Source organism: Heteronotia binoei, chromosome 3, assembly GCF_032191835.1.
Source record: "Heteronotia binoei isolate CCM8104 ecotype False Entrance Well chromosome 3, APGP_CSIRO_Hbin_v1, whole genome shotgun sequence".
Lineage (NCBI taxonomy): Eukaryota > Metazoa > Chordata > Lepidosauria > Squamata > Gekkonidae > Heteronotia > Heteronotia binoei.
The window spans coordinates 79,434,822-79,453,183 of record NC_083225.1 but is presented as its reverse complement, the minus strand read 5'-3'; the positions used below and the strand labels follow the sequence as shown (position 1 = coordinate 79,453,183).

Genomic DNA, 18,362 nt, shown 5'->3' with positions numbered 1-18,362 from the left:
AAGAAGATTGTGGCGCTTTGAGACTCTGAGATTCAGAGTGAAGGGTGGGGTAAAAATTCAATATCTTCTTCTTCTTCCTCCTCCTAAGGATTTTTATGTGCTATGGAAGGTGGATTTAATTAGTTCTCCTTGCCAATTTCCCAGTTCTCTCTGTCTCTGAGATGTACACAGCAGCTTTTCACCATGGGAAATATAAACAGGTAACAAAGGGTTATTTGCATGTTCTTTTCCATGGGGTAAACTGTAGCTTCAGAAGATAATTTCAATAGGTAAAAATAGTGTAGGGAGAAAAGAGTATCCTTAACATTGCAGTAAAAATCTCCTTTATGGCTCCCTGTCCAAAGACTGTTAATCTTTTTTAAAACAACATGGTAGATCCAATCACCGATACATACCTAGCATATCTAGTTGTGCCTTCAGTGAGAGAGAGAATGCTGTGGTATTTTCCTAAAAGTAATATTTTCTAAAGCACATTTCTCATTCAGTGTTTTTGTAAAATACAACTATTCACTGGAAAACCATACATTTTTGTCAAGATAGAAATCTGCAACCTATGTAAAATCTATGTAATTTAAGTTGCTTGTGATTAGCAACCAGACAACTGATGTAATTTTCAATCACAGAGTTCATGGTATAAAAATTTCCCTGTAGTAACTTTTTTCATCAGCTTTTTTATTGACCCTGTGATCTTCAAGCAATTTTTTTTTGCAGTGATAATGTTTACTTCCTAATCTCTTAGTTATCGAAAGTTACACAGATGCAATTTCACTTGTGCCACTGAATGTAGTTCTATGTTAGATGGAAGTAGTATTTCAAGCCATTCGTTTTCTAAGCAAATCAAGGCATAAAGGACTAATCTGTTGGATTCTGACAGGGACACAAACTACCAGCAGAATGCAATCACATTCTGCCTAAAAATGAGAACAGCTGTACTAAACATATGGAGCTACCATGGAAGAAAAGCGGCTGGGTTTGTGGAGTGAGACCCTAATCAAAGTGATTGATGCTGGATATGAGGCACAAATTCAGCAGAAATCCCTCCTGAATGAAGACACTTGAGATAAATACAAAATGCTCAAATAAATGGGACAGCCTGCAACACCTGCAATACCCCAAGGATAAATGTTAATATTCTTTTCAGTTATGTTTGCTATGAATCATTTTATTTCACCACTAAATATTTAAACACAGAAAGAACAATGGTGGCCACTGGCCCTGCATTCATCCAAAAAGCCACTGTACTGGGAGAGCTGATAGTTAATCATTAAGCAAAAGTTAAAATAGTTGCAGCTGTTCAGCAGATATTCACTTATGCATTTGTGGTAGAAGTAGAAAGGAAGTTTAATTCTGTACCGCAATGAAAGAAAGGTTCAGCTAATTATTTTGATGTAGGATGGAATTTCATTCTTCAGTCCTTTTGTCTGGGGTCAGGGCTTTTTTTCACTAGAACAGAGTTCCAGAACCTCTTTGTGAAAACAAAATTAAAAAAAAAAATGTTTAAATGTTCATGAGGGGCACTTGAGAGTTCCAGCACCTTTTTTTCCAGAAAAAAAGCCCTAATTACCTAATATGCTACTAATTCTGCTTAACAAAATTTATTTATTTATTTATTTTGATTTATAGCCCGCCCTTTCCCTAATGGGCTCTGAGTGGGTAACAACAGTCAATAATACAAGGTTAGAATCAGATACATATAATAAAACAATATGCAATCTAAAAACAATATAACAGTGTAAAAACAAACTCCAATTCTGCAGTTGTGGTATCAGTTGCCTCTACTCCTTCCATATATCCCCCAGCTGGTATAAGATAAATGGGTCAACAGAATTATTTCATCGGAGTTCAAATTAGTTCAAGAACTTATAAGAAACTTAATTTTTACTGAAACCAGTAAGACATATAGCGTCTTAATTGCTCCCTCACAATATTTAATTACACACATTTCCTCAAGACAAGTTCTTATATTACCAGAGAAACACATGTATGCCTTACATAAGGCTGCTTCTTGACTTGTACCACTTTAGTATGGCTTGAAGCACAGAAGGAGGCATACACTAATTACTGTGCAAGATGATCACATTTTCCACCTACTCATTAAATATGTTGCTGGAATAACATGGGAAGCAGAGAATATACTAATATACAAAATATTCCTCATGTATACCTATTCAAATAGTATGTTAATGTCTGAGACAGACAAAAGCTGAGATAGATACTATTTTTAAAAGGAAATTTCTTCTTGTTGTTCTTGTTCTTATTATTACTACTGCTACTACCCCGTCAATAAAAAAACTCAGATGGTGCCCTATACATTTTCTACATTCTGGACTACCAGGGTTTCATACTGAGGGGGGGTGGGGAGGAAAGCTTACAAAGCATCTGTGGGGGAGGGAAGGGAAGGTGCCATCCAAATAACAGACTGTTGCATCCCTCAACCAAAGGCCTGGTGGAACATCTCCATCTTACAGGCCTGAAAGAACTGCATAAGGTCCCACAGGACCCTGATGTTATCTGGCATAGAGTTTCACCAGGTCGAGAACAACCAGACCTCCATAGGGCCAACTATCACCAGAGTGTTATTACCAGTAGAGCACAATGTTCTTTCAGAGACATACCAGAGGAGACAGTCCTGCAGATATGTTGGTCCCATTTCAAAACATTTTATGCCACTCTTCCATCCAATCAAGAGCCCCAGAAAATGATTTAATGTGAATCAGTAAATATAGAGCCTGAGCAAAGTGAAGTATATAATCACATAATTCCTCTCACATAAAAGTTAGCAGGTGAGGTTTAGGGAAATTTTCAGGAATTTTATTATGCAGCTGCACTTTCCATTGTATTAATGCAAGTCTATTTGTCTACAGAAAGAGAAAATCATACAGACATCAGAATTGAACAGCATAAGTCATAATTGATTGTCTAAAAGTTTCAATCTGTATTATTAAACAGCTTACACAATTTTCAGTTTAATTGAGAAAATATCTTGAAGTCTGATCACCAAAAAATAACAAAACTAGTCCCTGCAATACAATATAGATTAAAATCCACTAAGTTCTTTGTTATCTTTTCCCACACATTCCTGCTTTCTTTCACTTGAAGTGTAATGTAATTCTATCTCAAAAATATTCTAATTATATTCATTACTTCATGCAAATTAAGTGAGCTGTAAAATGTAACAAGCATATAAATACAAATTCAGTGCTAATGAGAAAACTGTTAATGATTTACTTTTTAATAAAAACACAGCATTAATGGATTAAGTAAAATAAACGGTATAAGTCCAAATAAATAAAATCTATGTAACCTATGGCCAGCAAAACTGAATACAGCCCATGTATTAAGATTTGTTAGAATCCTCCTGTTATTTAAGCATCAGGGAGGCATCAAAAACAGTATAGTGTAGTGGCTAGTATGTCAAGCTAGGATCTGAAAGACTCAGGTCCAAATCCTCGCTCTGCCAAAAGAGCTGGCTGGCTAACCTTGGGCCACTGACACCTCTTCAGCCAAACCTACCTCACAGGGCTTTTGAGTGGATAAAATAGAAAAAAAATGATCTAAGCTGTTCTAGTGTCATTTAAATATAATTTGTTGGCCAATCTTAACTTGTTTTATTTAGTCTTAATAAAGGCTTTATATTTTATATGAATGGAGGATATGGCTTGATGCTATTTGCACTTCTTGAGCTAAAGCAAAAGCTATCAAGGCCTGCTCAAAATTGAAACTGCATGTGCTAGGATGGTGGTATGCTCTATTCTTCAGGTTGGAAAATTCCTGGAGATTTGGGAGATGGACCCGGAGGAGAGCAGGGTTTGAGGAGGAGAGGGACCTCCACAGGGCATAACCTAGAATCAACCCTCCAGATCAGTCATTTTCTCCAGGACAACTGATCTCTGTAGTCTGGTGATCAGTTGTATTCCTAGGTCATCTCCAGGACCCGTCTGAAGGTCAGCAACCCTAGGTGGCATATCACTGCCCAAACATTGCTCCTAATGTTCAGGCAGGCTCCAAAGGCAGAACTTAGCAATTCTCTTTGGATCCAAGTGGATCCAAGACAGGTGATACTGCTGCAAGGGAAATACACTATGAAGCACATCATTCCACAGATTGGCCTTGATGCTGCCATGGTGGCAAGATAAACACCAGCAGCAGAATGTGGAATTAAATTGTGATTGTGGGATAGAATTTAGGGATTGCAGTCAGGGATACTTACATGGTGCTTGACAATTGTGAATAGAAAGCCATTTAAAAAAAAAAAAAAATTATATTAATCTGCTTGTCAATCCACTTGAAGCTGTTTGGCAGGTTGCTTCAACTATTCTTTCCTAACATAGCAGTACACACAACTGACACTTTGCACATGCATGTTCTAATGATGATGGGATCACATCTGAATGACAAAGTCAAACACTGTTAGACATATCAAACTGTTACATATGTTCATGATAAAATTTGTGGCACCCTGCTGAATTTAGCTTGGTAGATCAAAAGTTGTGCTGGCTAGAGTTGGAATAATTGGTACAATATATACAGTCATTAAATTAAGCAGCACATTTTGGCCAATCTATAGTTGAAGTGATTCCTGTTTTATTTGTCACTAATGTGTGTTGTTATGTTTAACAGCAACATATTCAAATTTAGAAAGAAACCAATAAGGGTTTTAAATAAGAAGAAAGAGAGAAGGAAAGAAAGAAAGAAAGAAAGAAAGAAAGAAAGAAAGAAAGAAAGAAAGAAAGAAAGAAAGAAAGAAAGAAAGAAAGAAAGAAAGAAAGAAAGAAAAATACACTAGGCCAGACATTAACTATCTGTGAATCAGTTCCCACCATGGGGTGATCGAGCACCTCAAGTAGTATACTGGGAAACTCAGAATATATTCCTAGAAACACTTTTCCCCCTGAGAATAAGCCCCACTGAATAAAATTGGACTTACTTCTGAGTAGTCATGCTTAGAATTGCTCCCACCACTGTTGCCATAGCAGTAAGATCTTCAAAGTTTTTATTCAGGTTTTTCTACTGTTTGCTTTATCAGTCTGCTTAAGCAAATTTATTACATTGTAATGCTCTCAGTGACTTACATACATTTGCAAACTTATAACAATTTGTGCAGAAATATCTGCATTAACAATTAGGAATGCCAGATCGGGGCTGGATATTTGGGAATGGAACCCGAAGACCTCTACAGCTTGTGGATCTGTTGTAATTCCAGCCTTTACCTGGAGATTAGCAACTTTAGTTAACATTAATATAGCTATCGATGATTAACTGGAGTCATAGTAGTTGGATAAAAACATTGTTTTCTAAATAAGTTCTTGCACTGACTTTTGAAGAAAAATTCATTCCTGCTCTATGACACAAATTTCCCATGCATAGCAAGAACAACAGCTGGTATAAGAGATAGGGTACAGGGTTCATTGTCTAGAGATCACAGTTACAGTTTACAAAAGACAAAGAAATGGGGAAAGCAATGAGGAACATTGTCTCCACTCTCAGCATGACAAATGAGGTCTGTAAAAGTATGCAGACTGCCATTCACCAAAACGAGATGATTTTGTTTGTCTGCTGTCGCAAAGGTAAAGAAACAATGGTAAAGTTATAATGGTAAAGCTGGACAAGTTGTGAAAATTATTACCAAGTTCAGAAACATAGAACATAGACTATTGCCCACCAAAGAAATAGACCCTCTAAAACATCTCTCTGGGCTTTAAGAGCAATGCCTGTATCTAATCACACCAGCAGGGATTTGAACTATATGCACTAAGGGAAAAATTAGGCTACATGTTTCTTCAGCTGTACAGATACAGCACAGTATTCTTATTATGCACAAAGTCATAAGGTTTTCATGGTGTTGAGGCTTAAAATTAATGTCCACTGAATATATCCTTATGTGGTAGGGAGGGAGCTGGTCTCAGCACCAGTAAAAAATGATTCATTGCCCATGATGCGTGGTGCTTTAATGCAAGAACCTATAAATTGAAACCAACAAACTGCAGTTTTTTCATGGATTTGAGCCATTAGACTGTAAAGAAAATCTAAAGCTATTTTGTATATGAGATAAAATAGGAACATGAGAAAACCATATGAGGCAATTTTATGATAATCTTTGATGACCAATCAAAGTGAAAAAGTGAATATGAGCAATTTCTCCATATTGCAATAATGCTCAGTGAATATGGAGAAATTAAATAAATGTATGTATAAGCTCAGATTCAACTAGATCAGAGGCATCAAACATGCAGCTTGGGGGCTGAATCAGGCCCCCAGAGGGCTCCTATCAGACCCCTGAGCAACTGGCTGACATCTGCTTCCTTCTCTTCCTCCCTTCTGCATAACAGCTTGCTTTGCCAAGCTTGCTTAATTGCACAGGCGCTACAGAGCAAAACCTTTATTTTCTCCATTGGCTGAGGCTCCTTCCTTGGGGAGGAAGGGGGGGGGAGAGAAGTTTGCTTTGCCAGGCTCTCTCAAATACACAGCAGAGCTACTGAGCCAAGCCTCTCTCCCTTTTATTGGCTGAGTTTTTATTGGCTCTCCCTTTTATTGGCTGAGGTTCCTCCCCCTCCTGGAGAGATACAAAGAAAGCACCTTTAAGACCAATAAGTATTAATGTTTTAAGCATGTTTTAAGTTTTGTTTTTTTTAAAAAAAATCTTTAATAGTGTTTTTTTGTGTCCTTTATAAAGTTTATATCTCTGCTACCTGACGTTACATTTTATGACACACATGGCCCGGTCCAACATGGTCTTATTTATGTCATATCTGGCCCTCAAAACAAATGAGTTTGACACCCCTGAACTAGATAGTTTTATATGTAAGTGGTTTTACCACAATTAACATGTGCTAGCTTTCAGTATCTTTAAAAAACAAGACTGTTAAACATTGGAATATGCTTAAGGAACACAATTCAAGTACATTTAAACATTTTAAATGCCAGTGACTTCAAAACAAATAATGTTCTCTTGGAGCAGATTGAGCAACAAGGCCTATTCATTCAAGTGGGGTGGGGCACAGAGAAAGAGACATATTGAACTTCCTTTTTTAAAAAAAAATGTTTGAGTTAAAATAATAAATCATTGCAAAACAGTATTCACAAAATACTTTCACTTAAGAAATCAATACATGTGAACTGAGGCAGTGCTGGGGTTTTTGCCACCCCAGGCTGCCCACACGGCTGCACTCCCCATCATGGGGGGTCTGAGCAAGGCTGTGTGGTTCCTTTCCTCTGCCCAGCTGCCAGGCGAGGGAAAGGGGCTGTGGGGCTGCTGTGTCTCACTCTGAGGCTGTCTCCGCTTGCAGGGGAGGCAGCCGGGAGTGAGGCAGTGCGGCTCTTTTCATCCACCTGGCTGTTGGGCAGGGGAAAGGGGCCATGGGGCTGCCATGCCTCATTCTGAGGCTGTCTTCCCCTGCAGGGGAGGCCATGGGGCTGCCATGCCTCTTCTGAGCCCAGCTAGAAAGCCCGTTTGGAGGAGAGCGGCGGGCAGTTCTGCTGCTCTCAGCTTCCGGGGTCTGCGACTGGGGAAGCTGAGAGTGGCGGAGGGTTGGGAGAGGGCACCTGAAGTCACCCTGTAGGTGATGTGGTGCCCGAGGTGGCTGCCTACCTCGCCAACTTCCATACGCCAGCCGTGCATACAAAACAAATAGCAAATAACAAGTCAGATTTTATCTTTGAAGAAGTACCTACTATGCAGCCACCAACTGCAAAATTCTGTTGTGGGGAAAAACTATGAAAACTGCACACAGCTCTTTATTAATATATGTATGACTTGCAAGGTTAGTTTTTAAAATAGTGAATTAATATAGTCCCATCTCAATCAGATATATTTATTTCCATTATATGCAACCAAGGCAAAAATAACTTTTAAAACTGTGTAAATTTAAGAGAGAAAATGGTGCAAAAAGAAAAACCCATGGGTTTGATTCATCAAGGGAACATGAAAATGAAATGGGAATTGGTGTGTTTTGCAAAATTTAATAGCATTGTTACATATTAGCTACAATAAAATACATTCCACAATTATCAGACTCAGTCTGGAAACCAGCAGGAGACTGGGGGCTGAGGAAGCAGAGGGGCAGCTGTCAGTGATGGTGTGATGTCATTCCTGGACTTTTCAACTTTTCTAGGAATCACCAGAAACTATGGTTTTAATCCAGAGAGGTATGATTTCACTTTCAAGGAAAATCCAGAAGTAATGTCACACTATTCACACAGAGACAATATTAGGACTGTTGTAAATATTGTAGAATACTACGAAAGACATCCAGAAAAAGAAGTAGCATTATTCTTTGCGGATGCAGAGAAAGCATTTGACAATTTAAACTGGGACTTTATGTTTGCAGTAATGGATAAGATGGAGCTTGGAGAAAGCTTTATAAGAATGATAAAAGCAATATATTCTGAACAAAGGGCAAGACTGTGTGTTAATGCAGATCTTACAGACGAAATGAAAATCAGCAAAGGTACTAGACAAGGCTGCCCGCTTTCACCATTGTTGTTTATAATGACTCTTGAAATTTTATTGATGCAGATTCAAGAAGAAAAAGATCTAGAAGGATTACAAATAAAAGGATATACCTATAAGTACAGAGCATTTGCTGATGACATAATGTTTATAAATGAAAACCCCATACAAGTTACACCTTTGTTGTTAATGAAAATACAAGAGTTTGGGGAGTTGGCAGGACTTTATATAAATAAAGAAAAATCCAAAATTTTGTGCAAGAATTTGCAAATAAATAGACAACAAGAATTACAAAGACTAACAGGCTGTGAAGTTACTTCTAAGGTAAAGTACCTAGGGGTAGGGATAACAATGAAAAATATTGATTTGTTTAAGAATAATTATGAGAAGTTATGGCGTAGAATAGAGGAAGATATGCTAAAATGGAACAAGCTCAATTTGTCATTGTTGGGCAGAATAGCTGCAATAAAAATGAATATTCTACCAAGGATAATGTATCTGTTTCAAACTATTCCCATTATGAAAGATGCTAAACAGTTCGATAAATGGCGAAGGAAAATTTCAGAATTTGTGTGGGCTGGGAAGAAACCAAGGATTAAAATGAAAATCTTGACAGATGCAAAAGAGAGAGGTGGATTCCAATTACCAGATTTAAAATTGTATCATGAAGCAGTTTGTTTAGTATGGATGAAAGAATGGATAACGTTGTTAAATAAAAAACTTTTACTGTTGGAAGGCCATGAAAAAAAAATTGGCTGGCATGCATACTTATGGAAAAAAGAAGATGGATGGCCTTTTCTCTCACCATTATATAAGAAGTAATCTACTAAATACATGGATAAAGTATAAGAAATATGGTGATGAGAGGAGACCTTTGTGGATAGTGCCAGCTGAAGTGATAAAGATAACGGCTAAAACAGCCAAAGAAAAACGGCTATCATACAATCAGCTACTAAAAATACAAAGTGGAAAAACAGAACTGAAAACTGCAGAAGAACTGAGTTATAAATATGATTGGTTTCAAATGCAACAAATAAAAAGTTTGGTGGAGAATGATATCAAAACTGAAGGAATAAGGAAAGAGCAAACAGAAATGGAAAGAGTTCTGCTTGGAGATAATGAGAAATTAATTTCAAAAGTATACAAATTACTCTTACAATGGTCTACAAAAGATGAAGTAGTGAAATCTCAAATGATAAAATGGGCAATTAATGTAAATAAAGAAATAAAGATGGAATCTTGGGAATATTTGTGGAAGAATTCTATGAAACTCGCAACATGTCAAAGTATTAAAGAAAACTGTTTTAAGATGATGTATAAATGGTACATGACTCCAAAAAAATTAGCAAAGATGAACAAGAAGATGCCAGATAGGTGTTGGAAATGTAAAAAGCATGAAGATTCTTTCTACCATATGTGGTGGACTTGTGAAAGGGCTAAAAGGTTTTGGCAAATGATTAATCAAGAGATTTCTAAGATTTTGGGATATGAATTCAATAAAGTGGCAGAGACTTTTCTGCTGGGATTACAAATGGAAAAATTTCCAAAAGAAGACGGAACTTTAATATGGTACTTGCTCTCAGCTGCTAGGACATTGTATGCGCCGCTATGGAAGCAAGAAAAAATACCAGAGAAATGGGATTGGATTATAAAACTTATGTCATGGAGTGGAATGGACAAACAAGAAAATTAAGAGACTATGATTTGGAACTCTTTAAGTTGGAGTGGAAGAAGTTCAGAAGATACGTGGAAAAAGAGTGGCAAATAAAAGGACATTGGACAATCTTTGATAATGATTAAGTTTTTTAAAATAAGAATATAACTTTTGGTTTTTTAACAGTTAAGGGTACCTTTAATTTTTGTTTCCTTTAAGTAAATAACACTGGCAGGGATCAAGTAACGGGGGAGGGGTGGGGGGAAAATAAGATATGGGGTAGAAATTTTTTTTCTTTTTCTTTAAGTTTTTATAAGTTGTAGATATAGTTTTGCTACCATATGTTACTAATAAAAATTGTTTATCACTGACACTATTCACACAGAGACCATTTTAAAAATTGTTTTCCTGCCACCTCTCCAAGCAATTGTGGAAAATAAGAGGCAGGGGTAAGGGATGCCCTGCTAGGGGACCAGTAACCTTGCCCATGATGTTTAACTTAAATAGCACAGAGAATCTGCACTAGTCTGGATCATGTGGGGTATGCAGAAGGACCTATTGGTCTGGCTGGAAATCTTGAAACACTGCAATGGGGTTATCATTTGGAAGACACCTTGGAATATACTTCTATTTGACCTAATGTTTCTAGGACTTTCCTGGTACATGCCAACAGCTCTTGTCTGTCCCATTTGCAGCTCCTTACTGTTTTACATGCATGCATTGCAAAAAAAAAAAGGCCATCATGCCTGGGGGACTTTGGAGCGCATTCCTTCTGGATTGGGGCAGCCACTCTGGCATCCAAGTGTGATTTCACTTTGGATCATATAATGACCATAGGCCACTGGTGTTCATTGGTGTACAAGTTGTATTTGTACCAATGTTTATTATATTGACTGGTTTGTTGTTCTAGCCTCTCTAGACTAGACAGCTCTGATAATTGGACACAGCATTGTGTTTTGAGCAAGTAAATATGCAGCTTTGTCTGGATGGGATTCCAACTTGAGTCTTGGAAGACATCTTCACATCAACTGGTCAGGACAGAGGAATGAAGTGGCAGAATCGTTTTCCTACCACAGCAGATGAAGTATTTTACCATGGCTCATCTCACATTCAGTTGGGGGAGAATACTCTTCCAGCACAGAAGGGTATGGTGTTACCCAGAACCATAATTGCTCACCTCTGAACTCTACATAGACAACTTCTTGGAATGACATTGATATGGTCTGGTTAACTTGAGCATCGAGACCGGAGGGGGGTGCCAGCAATGGATAAGGTGGCCTTGGCCAGAAGGAAAATTTGCAAGGCCATTTCACAAGTGGTTAGGATGCCGGGTGAGAAGGTTGTCATGCATCCTGGCATTTCATTTAGGCAGCCCACATTATTTCTATATAGTGTGCACCTCTTGGACTGCGGCATGAACATTTGGTTGCATGGGATCTGGGATGTTCTACTGGGTTGGCTACAGGCTTAGGAGGTTTTGGTGGGAGCAGTGGCTTGGGGGTTCCCCACGCTTTGGTGGTTTGGGCATAGTGATGGGTTCTTTGGTGTGAGGCCATGCCCATGTGCATGCCTCCCTCATTTGGGGGGCCCCTTAAGGGGTCCTGAGGTTCAGAGGCACTCAGACCCAAGTGGGGTCTGTTGGCCAGCTTCCACTCCAGGTGGCAGGGTGACCATGTACAGGCCAGCACTCACATATGTCCCAGTGTCCTGTCACTCCATGGTTTGATCCCTCTGCAGGTGGGCTGGGGAAGAGGTAGAAGAAAGAAGAAATTGGATTTATACCACACCCTTCACTACCCAAAGGAGTCTCACAGCAGCTTACAATCTCCTTTCCTTATCCCTCCCCACAAGAGACACCCTGTGAGGTAGATGTAGCTGAAAACTCTGACCTAGACTGCTCTCTCCAGAACTCTAATTCACTCTTAGCCACTACACCAAACTGGCTCTTTGTAGCCCGTGCTTTTCCTGCCACAGAAGGGGTTAGCCTTGGCTTAACGCCCCTCCCACTAACCAGGGACCACCAGGTCATGCAGACCACCCTGCAAATCAGCTAAGAAAATGTCTGTCCCCACCTCAGAAAGGTGCACTCCATTGGCTCTGAAAAGATGCAGCAACAAGAAATGGATCCTGGGATGTGGAATAATGCTTCCACTACCCAAGATAACTGGCCTATCTATGACATTGTTAAGCCAGTGTCGTGCTTTGTCCACATGGGCTGGGTTATGCACCCCCCCTCCAAACCCTCTGTGGCAACATGTTGGACCAGCCCCATACTGTATCAGAGGACCACTGTCGCAGAGTCTCGAAATCCTTCAAGACCTCGGCCAACAAGGAGACAGCATCCTAGTGCCCAGATTGTTTTCATCCAAATGTACGACCATAATCCAGTGAGCCGTTCCCATCAAGAGATAGGCATGGAGGAGGGGCAACAGCTGGCCCCAGCGCATTCCCCGCTTTTCCAGCCAATTAATCATGGTGCTATCTCCAATGCTTAGCTGGGTACCAATGCTGGAGCTGCCGGCCCTTCTGCCTGCCCAATACACAATGGAATGCCACAAATCAATATACTGGCATTCTCCATCCTTGTGCCACATCCTGCAAGGAAACCCAGAATCAGCCATTATTGTTTCCTCACATAAACCCGATATGCCTTGGACCTCCAGCACCCCACTTGCTGGACCTCCATGGGGCTAAACCCCAGCCCAGCAGCTGTAGAAGCTGCTCCAATACAAAAGGAGTGGGTACCAAAGTCCCTTGCAGCCAGACCAGCCAAGCTTAAGGCCTGTCATACCACCACCCAGAACTGGTACTGTGTCAGCAGAAGGCCACTTTCATGTTGAAACAGCAGACCCGACCTCCGGTCCATCACCTGCAGCCAATGCTCAAGCTTGCGCACTGGGCATAGCCTCTCCTCCATGTTCCTGTGAAGGGTAACTGACTGCCCCACCCCTCTCTGGTCCCTCTTGGACCGATGTATCCTCAGTGTGACCGTGTCCACCTCCAGCCTCACATCTGTTATCAATAAGGCCCTGTCTCTGTGTCCCACTGTGACTTAACCACCAGCTCACTTATTCGCAGTGCCCCAAAGAACGCCACCAATGTGGTCACCTTAAACAGTTCAGCCTCCCACTGTGATGTACAAATGTTCCCAAATAACTGCAGCAGTGTTTGTATAATCTGTGGGGTAAAGGGCTGCCTAGTATCCAGCACTGGTGGTGCTTCCCTGACCCAGCCTTCTAGCATACACCTCAACCTGATGTCTCCTGTGCATTCTTCCAAGCCCCTGGCTTTCGATTGAAAGGCTATTGCCGCCAGATGGCCCTTAATGGTTTGAATAGCCAGGCCCCCGTTCCACAAGAAAACCACAAACTGCATCAAATGTTCCACTGGCACTTGGCCACTGCTGCCCAAGCCTTTGAGTATTTCGGAACCCCTTAAAGGCATCCTGATACCCCTTGTATGTCACACTTGTACCTGGGGCTAGCAATGCTGCAACTGCCCTTTTGACTTCACCCTGCCAAGACTCCACAATTCCTCTGGCATTGATTCTGGGTCCTTGTTTGCATTTGGGGCCAGTTGCCTGAACCGTTCCCCCTGAAAGCGAGACAAGGCATCAGCGATGTTGTTATGAATGCCTGGCACATGCTCAGCCACAAACAGGATATTAAACTGTAGGCAGCGCAACACAAATGCTCTTACCAGTCTCATGACTAAAGGAGACGTCGAGGTGAGCTTATGAACCACCTGCACCACTGCCTGGTTGTCGCACCAGAACTTAACCACCTTGTTCTGAAGCTGGATATGCCATAAGTGTACTGCCACCACCATGGGAAGAATTCAAGAAAAGTCAAATCCCTTGTGAGGCCAGATACTGCCCAGTCTTGTGGCCAGCGCCGTGCACACCAGCTTCCCTGGAAAAAGATGCCAAACCCCAGGCTACCTGAGGCATCTGAGGATATCTGCAGGGAGGCCTCAAGCAATGCAGATCTGCACCAAAAATACACCCCATTGTACCTTTTAAGAAAGCTGAGCCACATGTATAAGTCGGCCTTGATCCCTCCAGAGACTTGCACTCTGTGCTGAGGGTTAGAGACCCCTTTTAGGGCACCACATGCCCTCCACATGAATGCCCACCCTGGAGCCACTACTCTGCAGGCAAAATTAAAATGGCCAAGCAGCACCTGCCATTCCCTAAGGGTCATGCTCTTCTGTGAACAAACCTGTTCAAGCAGTGTCACCAGCTTTGCCACCTTGTCTTTCGGCAAGGCGCAGAGCTCCCTTTCAGAGTTGATTAAAATGCCCAGGTAAGACAATTTAGTGGCAGGTCCTTCCATCTTCTCCTGTGCATGGGGCATCCCCAGCTCCGCAGCCATGTTCTGAAAAATATCCATGGAACTGGAACATTGATTAGTCCATGCCCGTCCCCCACCCCAAACAAGAAATCATCCAAAAAGTGTGTTACCAGGCCGTTGCCTGCCCTGCGCTTGAAAGCCCATTCTAGGAATGAGCTAAATTTCTCAAATGCTGCACAAGAGATTGAGCATCCCATGGGCAGGGCCATGTCATTGAAGAATTGTCACCCAAAGGCAAAACCCAACAGTTCAAAGTCCCCTGGATGGATTGGCTGTAGGCAGAACGCCAATTTGATATCACATTTCCCCATCAGTGCACCCCTCCCACACTGTGCCACCATCGCCACTGCACTATCAAATGATGTGCAGTGCACTGTGGTTAAATCTTCTGGGTTCCATCATTCACTGAGCTCCCATGTGGGTGAGATAAGTGATGAATCAGCCGATATTCCTCAGGGGATTTCTTAGGCATCAGCCCTAGGGGAGATATGCGCAGCGTAGCCATAGGCAGTTCTGCTAAGGGGCCAGCCACCCAGCCTTCCAAAACCTCTTTATCTATGTTCTGCTGGACAATGTGTTCCAACCCTCTTATGGACCATAAGTTCTTAGCCATGTATTGTTTCCTTTCCCCTTTAAAAGGGATGCAGAACCCCACCTGGAACCCCTCTTCATGCAGCAATGAACCCCTCTAAGGTAAATGGCATCCTTCCTCCAGGGATACCCTTGTAGCCAATTTTGTAAAACCTCAAGCTTGATTGGGCTGCGTGCCCTTCCCAGGGGGCCCCCTTTTGCCTTCCTGGAGCCACCATCATCACCCTTGCTGGCTTGTTGGCCCTCCCCCTTTCTGTATGAAGCCTCTGGGTGATAGCCCCCACAGGTGCTGCAGTTGTGCTTAAATTTGCATGGCTTCCTAGAGTACTTTGTGGTATTGAAGTCCCAAAAGACGAGGTGAGGTTGAACCCACGACTTATTGCCAGCTCCTCGCTCCCCTCAACACGTGACCGCGCTACTAGGTGTCTGCTATCAGCGTATCTGCCCTGCACCACTGCTGCAGGGCCCAGGCATTGGGACCAGAGCTGCTGGTGCTCCCTGTCCCAAGGGAGGACAGGGTTCATTGCTGCATGTGAATGGAACATTTCACCATATCATAGCCAAGCTGCCCCGGAGTATTCTCTGTATGCCCTGTAGATGAGGTCTTGATATTTCACCAACATGGGCCCCAGGTTGGGGTACGCCTCCAACACCACCCCCATGTAGATGGTATAAACCGAGAGCCAATTGTCAAAGTTCTTGTCAATCTGCATGCGTTTAATCTTCTTGAGCTCCCTTGGATCATCCTTGACACTTGCCTTCAGCTCCACATTCCTGAATAATAGCATGAAAATCTCCACATATCCCCCTCTTCAAATCTTAGTTCTCATGTCAGGTAGCTTCGGAAGAGACTGATCCGGTAGTGGCATCTGCCACCCTACCTGGTCAGCCAGTCACCTCCCAGATTGGCTAGATTTCCCGCGCCGTATCTGAATAGGCTCATTCAACCCCTTGTGGTTTCATTTGAGGAAATGGGGTGTGGTCAATCTCCGCGGCTGCTCTATGGCACCCACCAGTTTTTTCAGGGGAAAGTGTGAACGCAGCCCCCCACTACCAGTCAAGTTTCCTGCATTTGAGGAAATTGCAAAGGTCAGCACACCTGGAGTGCAATGGATGAGCCTCACTCTGGGAAAACTACCTTCCTGATCATGAAGTCTCGTAAGTATCAGGTAAGTTCATCAGACAGGTTGTCTGATGCTAGCCTAGGACCTGTTCCCATGCTATGCCATTGCTCCTTTGTGTCAGCAAAGGGTTCATTGAAGTTTCAAAATGATCAGACTTGTCCTTGTTCAAAACTAAGTTTCATTTATTGATTACAACAATGGTACTCTCTACACAGGTTCATTGAAACTGATAACGGATAGCTAGAAACATTGGCATTTATGGAAACACTTCAAAGGCTTAGAGCTTTAATAATAATAATAATAATAATAATAATAATAATAATAATAATAATAATAATAATAATAATAATAATAATAATAATAATAATAATAATAATAATAATAAATTTTATTTCTACCCCGCCCTCCCCGCAAAGCGGCTCAGGGCGGCTAACAGTAAGTAATATATTAACATAAATAGTAAAACATTACATTAGCAATTAAAATTACACATATAAAAACCCGTTAATTCAGTTAAAATACTTAATTTTACATTACATTATATATATATCTGGCAGTAATAGCTGTTCTGGCGCTGAATCTGCCAGTTTAAATGGTGTTAGAGATGGCGGTTCTTCGTTCATTGCAACTCAGCAGTCCGTATCATTATAGGCGTGTCTAAAAAGGGCAGTCTTGCAGGCCCTGCGGAACTGGTCGAGGTTCCGCAGGGCCCGCACCTCCTCCGGGAGCTGGTTCCACAGTGCAGGTGCCGCAACTGAAAAGGCTCGTACTCTGGTGTTTTGGAGTTTGGCCTCTCTCGGCCCAGGGATGGTCATTTTGTTTTTACTTGCTGACCTCAGTGCCCTCTGGGGTTCATACGGGGAGAGACGGTCCCTTAGGTAGGCAGGTCCTCGGCCATATAGGGCTTTAAAGGTAATAACCAACACTTTGTACTGGACTCGGTAGATAACTGGCAGCCAGTGCAGTCCGCGCAGCCCCGGCTGTATGTGCTCCCATTTCGGGAGCCCCAGTAACAGCCTGGCCGCCGCATTCTGCACTAGCTGCAGCTTCCGAGTCCGGCACAGAGGTAGCCCCAAGTAGAGGGCATTACAGTAGTCCAATCTTGAGGTGACCGTTGCATGGATCACTGTTGCGAGGTCGCGGCGTTCCAGGAAGGGGGCCAACTGCCTTGCCCGCTTCAGATGAAAGAATGCCGACTTGGCAGTGGCTGCTATCTGGGCCTCCATTGATAATGAAGGCTCCAGTAAAACACCCAAACTCTTTACCTGGCGCACTGGTTCCAATGGTGCGCCGTCGAAGGTTGGGAGAGCTATTTCCCCTCCCTGGGCGCCGCGACCCACGCAAAGGACCTCTGTCTTCGCTGGGTTCAACTTCAACCCACTCAATCTAAGCCACGCCGCTACAGCCTGCAAGGCCCGATCCAGGTTCCCTGGGGCGGAGCCAGGCCGGCCGTCCATTAGTAGATAGAGCTGGGTGTCATCTGCATATTGATGGCAACCCAGCCCAAACCTCCGGACAATCTGGGCAAGGGGGCGCATATAAATGTTAAACAGCATTGGGGAGAGAACTGCTCCCTGAGGCACCCCACAATCAAGTGTGTGCCTCTGGGATCGCTCGCCCCCAATGGCCACCCTTTGTCCCCGATCAGAGAGGAAGGAGGAAAGCCACTGTAAGGCCAGCCCCCTAACCCCTATGTCGGCAAGGCGGCGCTTTAGTAACTGATGGTCGACTGTATCAAATGCCGCCGACAGGTCTAATAACATCAGTACCGCAGAGCCGCCCCGATCCAGATGCCGCTGGAGGTCATCCACCAAGGCGACCAGCACTGTCTCCGTCCCGTGGCCCGGTCGGAACCCAGACTGGCACGGGTCAAGGACGGAAGCGTCATCTAGGAACCTCTGTAGCTGCAACGCCACTGCCCTCTCAATAATTTTGCCTAGGAATGGTAGATTAGACACCGGACGGTAATTCGCCAATTCGGCCGGGTCTGCTGTACATTTTTTTAAGAGAGGGCGAACCTTTCAGAGGCGTTGGGAAGTGCCCCTCTACGAGGGATCTATTTATGATGTCCCGTAGAGGACTTCTGAGCTCCCTCTGGCAAGATTTAATCAGCCAAGAGGGGCAAGGATCCAAATCACATGTTGTTGGGCGAGCAGCGGAGAGGATCCCATCGACTTCCTCCAGGTCGAGCG

At 42.6% G+C, this 18,362-nt stretch overlaps 1 protein-coding gene and 1 pseudogene across 1 annotated transcript in view; both read right to left on the bottom strand.

Annotated features, from left to right (window-relative positions):
• The window catches only part of IL1RAPL1 (interleukin 1 receptor accessory protein like 1), a 1,501,437-nt gene that overhangs the window by 1,021,408 nt on the left and 461,667 nt on the right, over positions 1-18,362 (bottom strand). The window lies entirely within an intron of this gene.
• LOC132569184 (U1 spliceosomal RNA) lies at positions 16,069-16,223 on the bottom strand (annotated as a pseudogene).